The sequence below is a fragment of the Montipora foliosa genome, unplaced genomic scaffold, assembly GCF_036669935.1.
Source record: "Montipora foliosa isolate CH-2021 unplaced genomic scaffold, ASM3666993v2 scaffold_484, whole genome shotgun sequence".
Lineage (NCBI taxonomy): Eukaryota > Metazoa > Cnidaria > Anthozoa > Scleractinia > Acroporidae > Montipora > Montipora foliosa.
This window is the reverse complement of record NW_027179794.1, coordinates 25,001-45,000: the sequence shown is the minus strand read 5'-3', so window position 1 is coordinate 45,000 and position 20,000 is coordinate 25,001. Positions and strand designations below refer to the sequence as shown.

At 40.4% G+C, this 20,000-nt stretch overlaps 1 long non-coding RNA gene across 1 annotated transcript; it reads right to left on the bottom strand.

Annotated features, from left to right (window-relative positions):
- Positions 1–10,566: 10,566 nt before the first annotated feature.
- On the bottom strand, positions 10,567–16,404 carry LOC137989985 (uncharacterized). Its single transcript, XR_011121094.1, has 3 exons — positions 16,218–16,404; positions 12,118–12,234; positions 10,567–10,610 (listed from the first exon to the last, which is right to left on the bottom strand). It is a non-coding gene; the product is annotated as an uncharacterized lncRNA (long non-coding RNA).
- Positions 16,405–20,000: the final 3,596 nt, after the last annotated feature.

Here is a 20,000-nt window from a genome sequence, read left to right as displayed (position 1 = left end):
GTTGTGAATAATCACTAAACCTTAAAGCAAGAAGTGGAAATTAAAAGACGTACACGTTCTGCTATTACCAACATCTTCCAACATTTAACTTACAAAAGAGGCTTTTTTTAAAATTTTTATTTAAAAGAACTGCAAATTGAACTGTAAATAGAAAAGAAGAAAACAGTTTTTGAAGACAAAAAACGCAACTAAATTTGCATTTTGGTGCGAAGACAATGGAGTACTGCTCTTGCTCTGCTTTCTGTTATACGAGGCCGAAAATAATTTGAATCAAGATAGAAATTGTCCAGAAATTTGAAATCATTTGAAAAAAAAGGAAGGTGACATCCACCCGTCACAACACATCACGCATAAGCACAAGGACTTCACCTGAACATTTAGCAGCCATGGATAGCTGTTTCGACATTGATGGGTCTCATCAGCATGGCGTAGCTAACATACCTGGTGTTGGCCATACGGGGTTGGTGTTAGCGTCTGTCACCTCGCTTTGTTTTTGTTTGTTTGTTTGTTTTTCACTTAGAACAAATACAGCTCGAAAGAAATGTTCTAAAAATTACATAAAACCGTTACTGACTAGGACGACTGCAATTTTTTTGGGTTATTATAAAAAAATAAAAAATAAATTATTCTATGAGCGTGCGTTGGATATGAGACGGCAAATAGCCAACAAGGTGCAAAGCGCCGAGTCGCCTTTAACCAGTCTCATATCCAACAAGCGGGAATGTAATAATTGTTTTAGTAAATTATCATTAAATTGTGAACGCTTGGACACTGCAAGGCTGAGGCCAATTAATAATCGTTGGATGTTGTCCTTCAGTAGTATTTTAAATGAAACTGGGAAAGGTTTGCAATGTCTTTAATGTGAACAAGAAATACAACAAATAAGTTTTGTCTTCCGAGTGCTGCACGTGTCTTTCGTTCCGCTACTAATCGCCCCAAAGCATGCTGGGGCCGTTACAAGAGTCACACAATGCTTGCAATGTTACATTTCTCCTTTCCTTGGACACTACAATCTAGCATGTAAATAAATCTGAACGTTAACCTAACAAAGTCTTCAATGTTCCGAAATCTTAAGCTGCCAAATACGACTGCCTGTGAGAACCACATAAGGGCCTACACGTTATCTGAAAAGTTCACCACATGATCTACAATAACAGGGACTAAGAGTTCAGATCTCTTCAGTTAATCTCCTCGGCATGTGGACAGTCCGCTTAGGTCTGGAGATACTGAACTGAGGCGGATGTAGCGAGATTTCCTCTTCTCTTCCGGATAACAGGGACGTTTCTTTCTTGAGGGGTAGGATGTTCTCGCAGCTGTCATCACGAGTGTCGCTCTCCTGGATCAGCGTTTGCGGGAATGCTGCGGAACATGGAGACATTTCTGGTTACCTTGGACCCATCACCTCGTTGGGCGGTGACCATGGTTCCTTTCCTTTCCGTAACTACCAGTGGAGTTGGGTTAAATGGTGTCGAAAGTTTGTTTAGGCGGGGTTGTTTCACCAGAACAGTGTCTCCTACGTTGATAGGGTTTGCTTCAGCATGTAGACGTTTGTCTGCATAGGATTTCCTGATGCCTTTTGCCTCGGCGTCGCGCTTACGCACATTACTGTCGTCGGGATGAGTGAATGATTCAGCATCTGGCATCTTCGTTCGCGGGTCGTGACCAAACAGGAGACGGTATGGAGTAAACCCTGTGATGCTATGAGGAGTGCAGCGGTATGCTCGCAGAAACTGATGCATAGCATAGATCCAGCTCTGCCCTTGGATCTTGGCCGACTTCATCGCCTTCATTAAGGGTTTTTTGAAGTTTTCAACTTTACCGTTAGCCTTCGGCCAGAGGGGAGTTATCTTGCGATGTTTGATACCGCAGGTCTTAAGAAAACCTCTCCAGACTTGGCTGTTGAAAGGCTGGCCGTTATCGGTTTTGACAACGTCAGGATATCCATAGGTGCAGAATACTTTTTCCACGACTTGAATAACCTGTTCAGCAGCAGTAGAGCGTACAACCTCTACAATAGGAAAACGAGAATACTCGTCTGTAATGATCATCAAGTACTGACCAGACGGATGAGGACCACAGAAGGCTATGCTGAGGTTGATCTACGGACCACGTGGAAGGTTCGACATGTTGAGAGGTTCTGTGTGTTGTCTGGTAGTGTTAGCTTGACATGGTATGCAACGCCTTACGGCGTCATCAGTTGCAGTGTCGAGGCCTGGGAACCAAACTTTGCTCCTAATCAACGCTTTAGTCTTACTTGTACGGCTCTGGCTTGTAGCGACGTAGGCATTACGATTCGCGTGTTCCTGAGCAGCAAGTTCCGATGACGGTTCACAGTCAGTTCATCTCTGACGTTCTGGAATTGACGCAGTGCGGCCTGGTCGACGTCGTACTTGTTGACTTCATGCCAGCGTCCGGTGTTGCATAGTCCGATAACGGTTTGAAGTACCTTGTCTTTCGTGGTGGCGGCTCGTACTTCCTCGAGTGTGGTTGCGTTAGGTACAGAGGTCTGTGAAATTAATTCCACGTATTCCTCTGCGATCTTCTCTTCTCGACTTGACCGGACGTCCTTGGTTGCGGGGTGTGTGGACATGTATTATGCAGGGTTGTCTTTGCCTGGTCGGAATATAATTGTGAGGTCATAGGGCTGGAGCCTGAGCGACCATCGAGCAATTCGCACTGGAGGGCGTGACTTGCTCCAGATGTGCACCAGCGGTTTTTGATCAGTAACTACCGTGAATGCGCAACCTCGTATATAGATATCGAAATGTTCACAGGCCCATACGACTGCAAGAGCTTCATGCTTTGTTTGTGAGTATCGAGACTCAACGTCACTTAGCGCACGACTACCATACGCTATGGGCTGGTCGTCTTGAACTAGGATGCCTGCGGTGCCAACGGGACTTGCATCTACAAGGATCTTGGTTTCTTTGTATGGTGAGAAATATGGCATTGTTGTGGCTGCAGAGAGTGCTGCCTTGACGCTGTTGAGCGCATCAGTCTGCGGTTGCTCCCACTTCCAGGTTGCGTCACTGCGTTTGAGCTTGCGAAGAGGTTCCGTGATGGTGGCAAAGTTCCGGATGAAACGGGCGCTGTACTGGGCCATGCCGAGAAAGGAACGCAGCTCAGTCGGATTTCGAGGTTCAGTCGCGTCTTGAAGCGCTTTAACTTTCCCAAGGGTGGGGGCGAGACCATCTGCAGAGAATATGTACCCGAAGAACTCGATGCTTGTCTTGTTGAACTCGCATTTCGTCGGATTGACGGTGAGGCCGGACTCGCGAAGTCTGCGTTTTGTCGAGTGCGGCGTCGTATTCGTTCTGGTTTCTGCCATAAACCACGATGTCGTCACTAACATTTCGTACTCCGGGAATATCGGCTATCAGCGTCTGATGGTATGTTGGAAAATCTCTGCGGCGGAGTTGATTACAAAACTGAGCCTCTTATACTGGTACAATCCCACGTGCGTGGAGAAGGTGGTGATGTATCGGCATGACGGATGAAGCTCGAGCTGGTGGTACCCAGATTTTAAGTCGAGCTTGCTGAAGAGAGTCGCGCCTTTGAGGTCTGCTGTGAGCTCATCGATAGTTGGGGTGATGTGTCTCGTTCTCAAGATGTCACGATTCGCGTTTCGCATGTCAACGCAGAGTCGGATTTCATTAGGACTCTTGGCTTTGGGTGGGGTAACAATTCTTGACACCCATTCGGTCGGACCTGAGACATTCCCAATAATACCTTCTTGTTCTAACTTCTGTGTTTCAGCAGCTACCTTGGTGCGCATGTGGAATGGTGTTCGATCATGTTTGCGCGCGACCGGCGGGACGGTGTTGTCAATATGAAGTGTTACTTGAGTGTTTTTGAGACAGCCAATCCCGTCACTTATGCCTGGGTACTTTGAGAAGAGTTTCTTAGATTCCAACATTGGAGGGTTATAAGAAAGGTGATTTACACCAATAGAAAGTACGCCTATCCTCTCGGCTGTCTCTTTGCCTAAAAGTGGGGACGAGTTACCATGAATAACGAGAAAATCAGCCTGAATAGGCTCGCGGCCTTCAACCTGGATGGGTGCTGATACAAGCTGATGACAAGGGATTGGTGAAGAACCATACGGATGGATGAGACGGCGACAATCGTTAAAGGGCGTGCCGATTTCTTTAAGCTGCTTAGCAATGTCAGCGTTTATGGTGTTACAAGAAGCACCTGAGTCAATAACAATGTCAACCCCCACACCGTTAATCAAGACTGGAATGTTACAACAACCATCAAGTGCATACGCGTATTTACCAGTGTAAGAGTCATCATCGTCATAGGTACGCGCGTTATTGTCACGCAGGGCGTCTTCGGCAACGTCACCTACATAACACTCATTAGATCTTTTGCCGGGGAAACGCCGGGAATCGCGAGAATTAAAGGAGGATCCATGTTGTTTTCGATCGGCGGTGGATTTAGAACGGCACACGGACGCAAAATTGCCGACCTTGTGACATTTGCAAAATAAAAGCTGCAAAGGACCAAAATATGTTTGACGACGTCTTCCTCCTTAACGAATATACTGAAAGCACTATAGACCAAACGAAGCACTCCCAGAACCATCAGAAACACCCTCGACCTCTCAACACAGTGTTTCAACTGCAAAATCACTAGCATTTTCCGAAAAGAGAATATACCAGTACGGGTCGCGTACAAGTTACACACCCTCAGACGAGCTCTCTCTATCTACGTTACAGAACGGACATGCACGAGAGCCTACTGCCCTATCTCCAGCACCAAATTGTGCTTATTACACAACGCTGTTTACCAAATCACGTGTAACAACTGCAACTAACACTACATCGGGAGCACTACACGCCTTATCCACAATCGAGTAAGAGAACACCTGAACAATGATAACTCTCCCGTGAAGTAACACACCTCAAAGTACCAAAACAAAGTCTACAAAAGCATCGAAATCAAAACCATTGTACTAGAAAACAACCCCACAAATCTACGACTGTTCGAAGGATTTTACATACTTAACTACAAATCTACCTCTATCAACTCTTGATAGGAATGTAGCAAGTTCACGGACCTTTTATTCTCATAATTATTCTAACATATCTTGAGACTCTTTGTACTTTGACACTCGCTCATTAGATCAGACCATTCGTTTTATTAATATTTATGCCTTATTATTTATCTTATGCATTCTACCCCTCCCCCCCCCCCCCGACATTCTTTTGTTTTTCACACGCTTTTACTTTACATCTGTATATAAGCCCTATGCGGAATATTTTCTCAATAATATCAACTTTACAGTACTCTAAAGCCTCAATTGAACCTCTCCCAGTTTCATAAGATCAATCAGTTTCCAGCTTAATTGGCAACACGTGACACAATCAGTTTCCACATTAGGTCATACGAGGGACGGATCTTGAGGAGAATTACCCCCCATCCATACCCTCAAAAAAGAACATGGTCACGCAGAGTACCGACTGTTTCACAATTAGTTACTCTCTGATTGTATTAAGGAAATATAAAGTATTATTAAATTTTCAACCTTGGATATTTCGTTGCTAGCTTTCAGATAAGTTCACTCAATCTCGGTATCAACTCATATAACGAATGCAGGGGCGAATAGAGGATTTTTCTTAGAAGGGGGTGCGCCCCTAAGAAATGATTAAACTGACGGGTGTCTTTTTTTGCGAAATACTACTTATTTCAGAAAGCCTCAGGACATCTAGGAGGGGGAGGGGGGGTGGGGGGGTTAACTGATAGCTGACAATCCGTAAAACACGGTATGCTTTTTTTTTTATATTTTACTGATAGCTGAGAATTGTTGATTTGTTTTAACTATTAGCTGCAAAATGGCCAAAAATTGAGCTGACAGCCGAGAAATGGGCGAAAATTGAGGTGATAGCTGGGATTCCAGCACCCCCATCCCGACCCTCTTTATTACGTAGTTGCTAGGAAGTGTCCAACCACATCTTCAAGTATTTGCTCTAGTCCACGATCATTTGTTTACTTCTTTGCTATGAAGTTTGCACTAAATTTGTTCCTTCTAATAAGACATATTGCCTGGGGTGCACTATGATAAAAAAAGAAATAAAATAAAAATAAAAATAAAAATAAATCTTAGGTTTTCATCCAGAAATGCACCTAACTAGCTGCACGCCCAATTTTGACATCCGACACGAAGCGTCCCTTTAAGTCTAAACAATTGCAACCTATTTTTAACAACAAGGTAAAGATAAAGGTTAGCGTTATTTTTAGCTTTGGGTATATGCAGCAGTTAATCTTTGCTTAAAGAGCAGCATTTAGGGGACACTTTGTGTTTTTTTTTATTTTTTCTTTTTTTTTTTTTTTTTTTTTTTTCTTTTTTTTTGCGGTATTCCACGACATGAGGATGTTGAAGCTGGGGAGAAGAGCAAGGGGACACTTCGTGACGCTTATTGAAATCCGAGTGCATCTAATTATGTGCATTTCTGGACATGTAAAGAAGGCTTTACAAAGCCCAGCTGCTTTTCTTAAAATGTGGACAAAAACTCACAGGCTCTTGGCGACGTGTGCGGGCTTCGGCATGCGATATCCTCTTTTCAACTCCGCCATTGTCTTGGCCTCAGACCAACCAGGGTATGGAATGCCTCCTATTTATTGTCAAATGTTTTGTTGCGGTGTTTATTGCAATGAAATACGATTTAGGGCTTTAATGGGACATGGCCCCTGAAAGCGTTCACAGACGATTCGTAGTACTAATGACATGAACAAATAAAACCTTGACAATTAAGCAGTAACTTGTTAAAAAGCAAAGTGATTAAGAAAAAAAGGAGAAATTCAGTTCATGGATTTCCATATAAATTCACCTTAAATAACAATTTTAGGTAGCGAGGGTTTAGAACTAACAAAAAACGGCCAACAAAGACAAACTCAGAACCAAAAATACCGCAGTTAGCCAGTGAAGATAACAATCGAAGAACTCACACAACCCTGCAATATTCCTCTTAATTAAAACCTTTTAGCTTAAAATCAATTTCATGAGTACCCACCCATTGTGAATATCTCATAGAGAACGACTCCATAGGACCACCTGCAAGACAGAAACACAAACATACACACACACACGCTTTATTTAGGACTGGAGTGCATGGATGCATGGTGCAGGGATGGCGCAGTGGTGACAGTACTCGCCTCCCACCAGTGTGGCCTGGGCTCGATTCCCAGACTCGGCATCATGTGTGGCTTGAGTTTGCTGGTTCTCTACTATGAACCGTGAAGGTTTTCTCCGGATATTTCGGTTTCCCCGGCTTTCCTCTAAAACCAACCTTTGATTTGATTTGCGTTGATTGTTGATTTCAGTTTACAGTGTGCCTAATTTGTGCTCCAGCCCTAGAAAGACTAGACTCAAGTAAACGTTCCTGCCCGTTTCTTTCCTTTACTCAAATATAGTATCAATGGAATTGCGTTTCCATGCAGAGACCAATGTGACTAATCATTCATGTTTATATACCTTAAACTAACCAAACGGGGTCCCAAAGACTCGCTTTCCTCTTAGGCGCTAACATTATTGCATTTCCTGACCTGATACAATTATGTCTAAGGCACTAAATACTTCAAAATGTTGGAAATTTAATAGTAACTAGACGCTCCAGAAAGCGTACACTGGGTTGGCTGTGGTACGTGTTACACAAAAACAGAAGGCATTGAATTGAGGCGTATTGAACTGCATTGTTCCAGTTAATTTTTTTCTCGAAGGGGGGGGGGGGGGGGGGTCATTAACACCATTTGAGGGGTCAACCAGACGTCGTGCCAGCAGAGGTCCAATTTTCGCTTGGTAACACGATAATTGAACTGTCTGATAAAGTAAGGGACTGAGGTGTCATACTGGACAAGGAACTTAATTTGAGACAGCATGTTAATGATACTTGCAAGAAAGCTATTTCCGCAATAAGATCAATTAGTCGAATCAGAAAGTACATGTCCCAAAGTAATCTAAAACGTATTGTAAATGCTTTTGTGATTTCCCGCATCGATTTTTGCAATAGTATTCTCTATGGACTTCCTACGATTGAGCACGAAAAACTACAACGGGTTCAGAACCTCGCAGCTCATTTAATCACAGGAAGGAGTCGAAGAGACCATATGGCCCCAGTGCTTAAGAACCTGGATTTGCTTCCTGTTAGGTCACACATCACGTTTAAGATTTTACTCTTAACGAACAAAATTCTGAATGGACAATCGCCTAGCTGTTTTACTTGGCTTATCAGTTCTTATAAACCAGTTCGTTCTTTACGTTCATCCGATCATTCACTTTTACAAGTTTCGAACGCCATGACAGCCCCTTATGGTCAAAGAACCTTCTCTTATTGCGCCCCGAAACTATGGGACGGTCTGCCAAAATCCTTTAAAAAAGTCTGAGACTCCAACTACTTTTAAGAAGAAACTTAAAACATTTCTTTTTTGCGATTTTTGTAGCCCTTGCTCAGTTATTTTTTTCGTTACAGAAGATTATACATAGCAATGAGTTTTTTTAGCATCCCGCTGTAAGCGCATTGAGAATTTTAAATGCGCTGACAAATACTTTGTCCTTCTTCTTCTTCTTATTATTATTAAATTACATTATCATTTGTGAAAGAGAAAAAATTCCTGTCTCCTTGCGTATTACATTTCAGCGCACGTATGCAAATTTGTTAAGCTCGATTACACAACACGATTTATTCATAAAGGCCACCTTTTCCAGCAAAAAATGTATTTAAACAAACAACATATTTGCTATAACAGGCAAAAAACCTTTCCTATTTCATTCCGTACGTGTAGTCAAGAAACCCAATAGTGTCAAATTATCAAACGCAACAAAATAAATTTCAGGATCAAACCTTATCCTGAAGAACCTTTTCTTTGAATAATGAAGCACAAAATAGACGAAAAGCTTTCTTTCAAATAATTCTTGGCTGTCACATTTCCATTTTTTATTTCCTGAGGACTCTGCAGAGTTGAGTGCAAATAAGTAAAAATATCCAGACAACAGAGATCACAGATCCACTTAAGGTGTCCGATTCCTTCTCCGTCTTTGTTGAACCCATAAGTTTCCAGAGAAATTTCCATTTGGATTCAGTGTTGTACATAACACCACACTCTTAGATATTTAGACATTCATCTCACTTTGGTTACGGCTCAACAGGAAAAAAGATTGTTGTGAAAGTCCATTACTCTTCGCTTTTAAGATTCGAAGTAAATATCCAATTGACGTTCCATTCTTGAGCTCCATAAAGTTATATTTTGTTTAAAGACCCCCCAAAACGCCATTTGCGTTTCAATGACTTCAACGCCATTGCAGGTTAGTTAAATATTCTCCTGTGTCCACCAGAGAAATCTACGCATTTCCACTACTCCCTCACACCTAACAAAATAGGCACAGAAGACTCTATGCACAAAGACACCACTTGGCAGGGGAGTGACGGGAAAGACTTTTACCGACACGCCAAAAAAATATATATATAAATAAATAAATAAAAGAAGAAAATTCCACCCATTTTCCGACTGGGATTGCTACACTGACAACTCAGTAAAAAGCACTTACACATCACTTTTGGTTGACAGATTTGCAGCATCTCCAAAGAGTATCTCAGGTGCCGTCCACTTTACTGACATACAGCCCTAGGGAGAAAACAGCATTGCATTTTCATGTTAAAAACAGAACGACAAAGAGGTATACAGGGAACAATGTGAAAGGAAACCCATCAATAATGTAACACACCTTTTTGGCATTGCCATGTCCATATTTAAAGTTCTGGTAAGATAGCCCAAAATCAGTGACCTTGCACACTCGGTTTTTATCAAGAAGTACATTTCGTGCTGCAAGATCACGGTGAATAATCTGCAAAAAGCAAATAATCAACGTTAGTCATATTCGCGTACAGGATGCGATCTGTAATCCCACCTGAAGTGGAGAGGTTCGGTTTGCTTTTTCCTGTCAACAAGAGGACTGCAAGCGGGTCCAAAGTTAAAGCTTACTCGAGATGACTCAGAGAAAGTTGATGAAACTCAACGTTTGGAAGCCTTTATGGACATAAACTAAAATGATTAGAAAGCGAGGGAGTCTGTTAGAGCTATAGCCAATGTTCCCTGATTGCCGACTTAAAAGGATAACTGTTGTGTTATTATGACGATCAAGGAGGCAGCTGGTAAATCTATGTGATATCAAGTCATGGATCGGTGCATGGGCCTCCAGAGTTATCTCAATATAGAAAACCCATTGTTTAAAGGGCGCGCTAGAAAGTGTCACTTACAGCAATCCATTTCTTTTCAATATTTTCAATATAAGAATATCATAATGAAATGATCACACACTATAGGCAGTAAGCATGTCGCATGATAGATACAGTCTTACTCAGTGAAAGATTACAATAAGCAACAATAATATCATATCTTACTACATGCTTGTTTTGTGCCACATACCCCTTTAGATGCCAGGAACACCATTCCAGTAGCAATCTGGTTCGAAAATGACATTAGGTCATACGTCCCTAGTTGAGCTACTTGCAGTTTTCCGTGATAATATTTGTCGAAAATTCCACGGCTTTTTCTCAGGTACCCCAGCAGATCCCCAAAGGGTAAGTACTCCATGATCAACATTGGGTGTACTGTGAAGGTTACACAGAGTTTGGACAACTTCTATATGGATATGGGCTTTATTATTATTACTTTTAGGCGCTTTTAAGCAGTAAACAAGTAAAGTAGTATTTGTGTGGCATTCTAGTGTGTTGGAAGATCACAGTTTGGCCAACCACCTTTGTCAGCATTGCATTTAAGCGGCTCACCTTGAATGAGCACAGAAGGTGAGAATGAAGAAAATGGCGAATATCTACACATTCTCCAAGTTAAAGGTCATGTTACCCAAAAATGAATGTAAAAATAAGAAAAAAAGAAAAACATTAATCAACGTTAGTCATAATTTCCACGTATTTGATTTCTCGGTATGGTGGAAAGAACTGTGTGAAGAACTTTCTACAGGGGCACCCAAGGTAAATTTTCGGAAAATATCTGTTCGGAAGACGATTTGAGATCAAGAATTTTCGTAACACTTGTTGTAAAATGGCTTGCTTGCCTGCCTTTCCTAGGTTTTTCGAACATCTGAAAAATTGTAAAATTTCCCAATTTTAGCGGATTTTTACCCTAAAAAGGGTCACCTAGAATTTTCGGAAGTCTTTTTTTCTGGCTGAAATTTTCGAAAAGGTAAGTTTTGATCCCTATATTTCTCGGATCACTGGACTTTCAGCTAGGAAATCCGAACAGATGAAAAATTTTTAGGGAATAAATATTCCTATCTCTACGGTTTAAACAACTAAAATACCTTTAACAGTGCTATGTTTAAGTGGTTTTGAACTATGTTCCCGTTGGGTGCCCCTGTTTCTTTTACGATTAAAAAATATATAATAAGTGGCAGATTTTTAATATGACGAAACTTACAAAGAAAAGTATAGTAAGTAACAGATGATTAAAACTTTACAATATATTTTTAAAGATATAAAATATAAAATTCTCATGCAACATGTACACTTTCTTCTAATTATATATCTCTCCCTGGTGGTCTTTGCAGCATGGACAAGTTTCTTCTATTAAAAAAATAATAATAATAATTAAAATTTTAAAAAATACGTAAAAAAAACCGAAGCCTCCAATACTTTCTTCTATAAAGAGGCTCTAAGAGGGTTTTCTTTAAAAGTGTAAAATCAGGCACATGACCGTTTTATATTGCCACCCATTTGCATTTTTATTAACTTTATCAGCTTCAAGGGTTTGCATTTCAGATTGAAAAACAAAGGTGATATCTTTTGCCATTATATGACGTCACTGCTTTGATGATTCATTCTGTTTTTTTATTTCGTGATCCTATGCTATGCAATTGTTGGAAGTGAACTTGACGTAAAGAGGGTTTAATTTTTTCTTGGCAAAGGTGGTGAGAACGGCCAAGATCTCATTACTCGTGTAACTCAGAAAAATGGGCTAGAATTACCCGAATAATCTGCTTCAATAGACAAATTTAGCACTATATGTCATCGGTTGATAAGGTTTTCACTAGCGGTCTTTTACTATTGGTGCAAATTTCTCACAGCCCTTTCTATTTAGCAGCTACAATAAGATCCTTACTTTGGGTGGTGACACAGCCAATGAATCGAACAATATTCGGCTGAGGGCTCTCTCCAATATGTTTGCCCAACCCAATTTCTCTCATCAGAGCGGTTTTTCCTTCCTCTCCAGATGTGGCTACAATAAATGATATCAGGGTACAATAAGATTGGACACATGACTTGTTGGAGTGTTTCATGGATCTCTAGCTCCTTGGTCATGAACTATTATGAACACGGTTGTTTTCCTCACCCATGTCTTTGTGTCTTTTTGTTTACTTCATGAGGCATTGTGATAAACGTAAGTCCTTTTTTTTATGCCATTAGTTCATTCGGATCCGAGGCTGGTATCAACGGAAGCCGACGGTGCGCTTCTTACCCTCCCTCCATTTGTCAGTGCTCCATTTTACAGGTAATTAGAGCTACAGCTACACAAATTAAAGGAAGGTTGAAACATGCAGACATTTTAGTCGTTGAGAATCGAACTTGTGACCTTTGGCTGTCAAAGACGCGCACCAGTCACTTAAGGTACGCCTACTCCTGATTCATTGTTTGGGGCTCCAGCGCTTAGGGAGAACAGAATATGCTTGATCGATTTAACCCTCCACTCTGTCAACAAGTTGGGGGTATTTAACCATCTTATATCGTATTTGATATATTTCGTTAAAGTTTGGCGGTTTTAAAGTGCAATTTAGCAGTGGAAAATAGGCTCTATAAATGACTTAAAGCATTATTTATTCATATATTTTATAAGGAACTTTATCGCTTACTAGAGATGTTAGCATAAGGCCACGATGTATGTAAATGATCTGTTATTAGTGGACTTAGTGGAAATACCCAGGGCATCTATGTACTTTTCTTGCGCAAAGACATATAGTGCTCTTTGATACTATTTAGGTAAATAAAAACATATGAGTGTGAGGAAAGCGCAGAAAAGGAACGCCGAAATACATGTGATAAGACAATACATATGAGATGGTGAAAATCGGAATGTCACTAGAGAAAAATGAGAGAGAGTGAGGTAAGCTTTATATTGTTGAAGACAAAATGTCGAGCAAATATCAAAGTTGGATGCCAAAAAAAAATCAACCAATTTTTCATACACCGTTTTTTTAAGTTGCACTTAGTTATGGGGTTCCAGCAGGTTTTCGATAGCCTGGCTTTCCAGTGTTTTTTTTACGTTTCTGAACGCGCGGCGCAAAAAATTACTTGCAAAACACGACATATCGCAAACCCGATATATGCTAGAATAACTTCCTTTGCAATACAAACAGATCCCCTGGGTATTTCCACTAAGTCCACTAATAACAGATCATTTACATACATCGTGGCCTTATGCTAAACATCTCTAATGTGCAATGAGGGTAAAAATCTGGTGTATTTGAGGCGAGACGTCGCCATGGAAGCTTAAAATAAAAGTTAAAGAACAAAATGTCTTTACACGCTGGCAATGAACACGAATCAAACGGGAAAAAAGGATTAGGAAACCCATTAGGAGAAGGCGTCTATTTTGGTAATCTTCGCATTAATAATACTAACATTTTTATGGCGCCTATCCAGTAATGATCTAGGCGCTTTACAGAGTAAAAAAATAAGAATTAAAAGTAAATGTTAATTAAACTGAATTTAAATTTAAATAAAACAGAGAAAATCAAAATTAATCTTTCTAATAATTACAATAGTACTTCTTGAAAAGGTAGGTTTTACGTTTCTGCTTAAAAAGACATAGATTCTCGCATGAGCGTATGTTGGTAGGAAGTTTGTTCCAAAGTTCGGTGGGCTAAGACGGCGAATGCTCTGGACCCGTTGGTCTTAAGGTTAAAGCTAACAGGATTCAGATTGAGCGTAGAAGATGAACTTAAGCAATCTAGACGGCAAGTAGCGGGTGATTAGGTCTTGAATGTAGGATGTAGATTGGTGATGCAGAGCCTTGAAATTAAAGTAAGTAGTAGAATCTTGAATTAATGCATTCAGAAACAGGTAGCCAGTGAAGATCGAAGAGGATGGAATTGATGTGATCACACTTCCTGGAGCATGTGATCAGTCTGGCAGCTGCATTCTGCACCTATTGGAGCTTTTTGATAACATTTTTAGGGACATTATATACTAGAGAATTGCAGTGATCGAGTTTAGAAGTTACAAAGGCATTAATAAGAGTCTCAGTAGTTTGCGTTGATAAGTTTTTCCTTATGCGGTGGTGCGAAGATGATAAAAGGCAGATTTACAGACATTGTTGACATGGGGAAACATTGACATAGTGGTGTCGAAGCTAGCCCCAATATTTCTTGCATGTGAAGAGGGCTTGATTATCTCAGTTCCAAAGCGAAGAGGAGGTAGAGATTGTTGTGGATTATACTTTAAGAATAAGTAGAGAAGCTCTGTCTTGTCTTTGTTTAGTTTTAGTCTGTTGATCGACATCCACTTATCAATGTCGGTCAAAAATTCCTCAATCTTAGTGATACTGTTGGTTAATTCCGTATCATTGTTTGTGGAGAAAGAAATATATAATTGAGTGTCATCAGCGTAAAAGTGCAATTGCATTTCACGGAATCGTAGAATATCGGCTGAAGGTGCTGTGTAGAGTACATACAGAATTAGTCCAAGGACAGAACCTTGAGGTACACCGCACTTGAGCTCGCGAGACTGTGATCTACACCCTTCGATTAACGCAAACCGCGAGCAATCAGTAAGATAGAAGCGAAACCATTCAAGAGCTGTGCCAGAGATAGAATATTTAGAGTGCAAACTCGTAAGGAGGATGTTGTGATCCACAGTGTGAAAGGCAGGAACAACAACAAAAAAAAATAAAAGCACTATACAGTGACGTTTATCAATACCAAGCAAAATGTCGTTATGGACACGCACAAGGGCAGTTTCACAACTGTGGAAAGATTTATAGGCAGATTGAAACGGATCATTTAGCTGGTTAGCTTCTAAATATTTTTGAAGACGTACTGCGACAACCCTTTCAATAATTTTTGAGATGACCTTTAGATTTGAAATAGGTCTGTAGTTTGCAAGAACTTCATGATCTAAGTTGGCTTTCTTAAGTAGTGGAGATAGAACAGCAATTTTCAAAGAAAACGGAAAAAGACCAAATTCCAGTGACAAGTTGACAATCTTCAGGATGATTGGTTAAAGTAAGTAGAAGTGCTGCTTCAATAGGGTGGTGGGAAGCGGATCCAAAATACAGGATTTCATGATGATATTGTTATCAATGTACGACAGTTTGGTGTTGGAAGTTGGTGCAAAATTTAAAAGCTGACAGGTTAGTGATGAAGTATCTAGGGTTCTGAAAAAATCAGGAATTACAGGTGTATCAAGAAAACTTCTGATATTGACGATTTTCTCTTAGAAAAAGTGGACCAATTTATTGGCGACATCAACTGCAGAAGAGCTGGTAGGGAGAAGCTCATCTGCTTTCCTATGAAGAAGACGCGTAATTGTGCGAAACAGGGTTTTGCTGTCACTTTCAGCTGAATAGTTAAGCCGGAATAATAATCAATTTTTGATTTGAAAATTGTATTCTTTACAACAGTGCGTTGGTCAGTATAATATTGAAAGTCAGAGGTGAGTCGGGAACGACGCAATCGCCTTTCAAGCCTACGACAGATGACTTTCTGCTCCTTGATTTCCTCACTGTACCAAGGGGCACGAGGTCTAATAAAACCAATTTAAGAGATCCAGGAATTGACTTTCGTTGCTGTCAGATGGATCATTAACATGGAAATTAAAATCTCCATTTAAGAGTAAATTTCCAGGAGAGGACACTAGGCGTTCAAGTAGCATGAAAAATTCAGCGAAAAGGCAGCATTCGTAAGACCATTCTTCACAGAACTAGGAGGACGGCAAACAATAATAATACGAGTAATACAATTGTCAGAGTGAAGCAAAAATTCGCATCCGTCTCGAGGTTAAGATAAAAGTGAGTAGGTTATGAAAGAGTTGATTGAGAATTGATTATTTTTGCTGCACTCTTTCATAAAAGATAGTTATGATGATTTTTTATTTCTCTCTTTCGACGTAAGCTTCTACGTGACAGGTAGTCGATTAAAGAACTTAATATCGCAGTGGAAAATTTCCCTGTCCTCTTTAACGAAAAGAAAGCCGAATCGTACTTACGAGAAAAGCACTTTGCTGCAACAAAACGTATTCCTAGTTTCCCATTTCCACGACTCAAAGTTGCTCGCCAAACTGTTCCAAATGCTCCGGAACCAATGACCTCCTCAAGAGTAATTTGGCCAAGAGGTATTTCCCATTTGTCCAAATCAACATTCAACTCCATTTCGTGTTGTTGCTCGGCACCACCTGATCTTTAATCCAGAAATGTTGAGTGTTAGTTTTTTCATTTTTCAATGGTGGGTGGGTGCCGCTCGCCAAAACCGTTTTTCATTTGTCACAGCAAGTTTCCAAAAGCGCATTTGGTTTGCTTATTTGATGCGGGAACACCCCCAAAGATGATCCAAATAATGTACTTAGAATGTCAGAAACCCCTTAGTGCTAAGCAAGAGAAAAGTCTAGCCCTTGGGATATGTTATTTCAGTTAATTTTTAGATGTCACGAAAACGGGAGTCTGTTCCCCAACACAAGGAAAGGTTACGTTTATACAAACGTTGGCCGTGTAGCACTTATATTTTAAAAAGAGTTAACTGAATAGAGTGTAATGTGAAGTGCTAGATTTCTATCCCATATGAACCATGTGAGCGTTAGCCCTAGTGATGGAAATGGGCCCACACAAGGACAGAGAAAAACTCTGACCAGGGTGGGAATTGAACCTACGACTTTCAGGTTAGATCTCCGCCGCTCTACCGATTGAACTACAAGGTCAGACGGGAGCAGGCCGTGGGAACTGAAGATGTTAAAGTCACGGCAAGTGAAGTGAAGTGAAGTGAAGGCAAGTGAAGTGAAGTGTCTAGCACTTCACATTACACTCTATTCAGTTAACTCTGTTTAAAATATAAGTGCTACACGGCCAACGTTTGTATAAACGTAACCTTTCCTTGTACTTGTACATGTCCGTTGCCGCGACTTTAACATCTTCAGTTCGCACGGCCTGCTCCCGTCTGACCTTGTAGCTCAGTCGTTAGAGCGGCGGAGATCTAACTCGAAGGTCGTGGGTTCAATTCCCTCCCTGGTCAGAGTTTTTCTCTGTCCTTGTGTAGGCCCATTTCCATCAGCAGGGTTAACGCTCACATGGTTCATATGGGATAGAAATCTAGCACTTCACAATACACTCTATTCAGTTAACTCTGTTCCCCAACACGTTTGCAAAGTCAACAAAAAGTGAAAAGGACGTTCAGAGTTGGTATATGATGCCCCCAAAGCCATATATGGACCTCTTCCTATGATATTTTTTGTTCAATCTCAATTTAGCCTGTGGCCATGATGCGCGGGAATTTGGAGGAATAAATGGGGCATGAAGATGTCTTCTCTACCCTCATACTCCCTTGCTTGTCGTTAGTTATTGCAATGCTATGTACATCCGAGAGCTTAAGCACAAGACGATTGTCACGAAGCCGAGGAGAAACTGGGTCGAGACCGACGTCCGTGACTTAACTTGCTTGTATTAAGCATGGCACGTTAGTGATTTCGCTAGTTGTGAAGCAGTTTTGATTCTTTCTCAAGACTGAATCAAGATTTCTTTTAGAAAGACAATGGATGTCCTTTTTAAAAGTTACAATCAAAGGATCAATATGAGGGGAGAAATTGTTCTTAATTTATTGTAAGGAAACACAGCTTGAAACCTTCAATTTAACAACACACGCTATGAATTGGACGTGCGATGTCATGGGTAATCCTGAATGGAACCTGAATATAAGGTAAAATTTTGCCTTTACCACCAAATGAATGACATGCATACAACAGTGTAGATACAGGGGCATATAGGTCAGCAAAGACCTCTTACGCCGGTTTATTGTAGAAACACTGACAAAATAAATACTGCTCACCATATACCTCATAATGCTGACATGTTTCCCCAGAGACAAATGAGACGCATACATGTCAGCAGTGTCGACACAGGGGCTTATAGGTCAGCAAAGACCTCATACATGTTGACCGACAAATAAAGGGCTTGACTTTGGGGTTGAGTGCACGAGCTTACTGAATGGATTGACACTACAAAGCTAAGAAAAACCAAGCTTAATCTACAGTCCCAGATTCTTGGAACCTCAGGCCTCGTTGTAATTGAGTCCCATATGCAAGTCCCTGGCTACTCTTTTGGTTCTCCACCTGCAATGCCTCTCATTTACTCCAGAAGTAGCATGAATGGTTGCTCCAACGGACAAAAGTAAATCACCTGTAAATATATTTAGTGAAACAAACATTCTGCAACGGATATAGCAACATCATTACAACTTGTTCGACCTTAGGAAGGAATATCAATAGCCTCAAACAAAAACAAAATTTTTCAATAGCCCCCCGGCACCCTTGGGCGTGCTCAACGGCATTTCTCAACGACCTCAATTCCAGGCCTCTCTCAGATATATTCACAAAGAAACTCCTTATAATATCCGTTTTCAACAGTTAAAAACTGTGGCCTTTATCCCTCTACATATAATCAGTTTATCACACGCCACAATCTGAACATGAATTCTTAAACTCTGTACAGAAACCTCTTAAAACTGTTCTCGGAAAAACGGGTATTGCAATCCTTAAATCTGACATAATGAATTTCAGCTGACCATTACCAAAAATACAATTCTTTGCTTTGCCACTAATGAATAGATTCGGAATACGAAAAAAATAACCCAGTCATGTACAAAATCACTAGAATAAGTGTTCCTGACGCCTTGCAAGCTTTCAAATGGTTGACAAACTTAACCGTAAAGTAGGAAGGGGCATAAACAGTCCTTCAAAGAAGCCCATTCTTGACAAAATGAATTGACACCACTCGTGCTTGGATGACAAAACTTTGAATTAAACGACGCCGGTTTATCATTGTATATTAGACACGCAAAAAAGTCAATTTTATGTGGACTCCACACTTCATCTAATAATTTAAATATGTCTTCATTCATGGTGCAATCATCATAATCTATTAGTCTACTTATTTCGTCCGCCACATAGATAAGATCCCTGGAAATCCAGTTAGCATCTATGGTGATTCCGTTTAACATAGATCACTGAAAAATATTGAATGACAATTACAGAAGCTGTGGGACTCTGGATCCTTTCTTTACAATTGATAAAAGAATTATCTGTGAACCATAACACAGTTTGTGATTTTAAATCTTCTGCAAAAGCATCAAGAGACAAGGAGACTGCTTTTACTTATCTAAAAGTGGTACTTTCTTTACTCTCAGCTTCGCACCAATTCTGCTGAAACACCTTTACTTCCATTGCGACTACACTACCGCCTGTTACGCTGGATGCGACAGAATACCCAAATTTAGATGGCTTCCACTTAACCGGCCAGATTGGAATAACATTTCATTTACAAAGGAAGCTTGCCAGAATTCTAACTCCAATACAACGCCTTCACTTGACTTAATTTCGATTGATCAAGCCATCATTGAAAAGAAATAATTAGTGCGTACAGATTTCTCGACATCAACATAGCTACGTTGCCTAAAAATAAAAAAAATAATAAAAAAAATAAATAAATAATAATAATAATAATAATGATAATAATAATAATAATATCATCCATAAAGCAAGTATGAAGAAACGTAAAAATGAAGTCATGAAACAGCCATGGATCGGAAAGTTTGTGACTCAACACTGGCAGGATCCAGAAGTATCAGCCCATTCTTACGACATCTTTAGACAATGGAAAAACATCCCGGATATAGTCATGTCAGTAGATACAAGCATTAGGCAGCAACTCCTTAACACAAAGATCTATAGATCACAAAAGTTATACGAACAAGTAGACGACTTGTCCTGCCGACTCTGTTTTAAAGA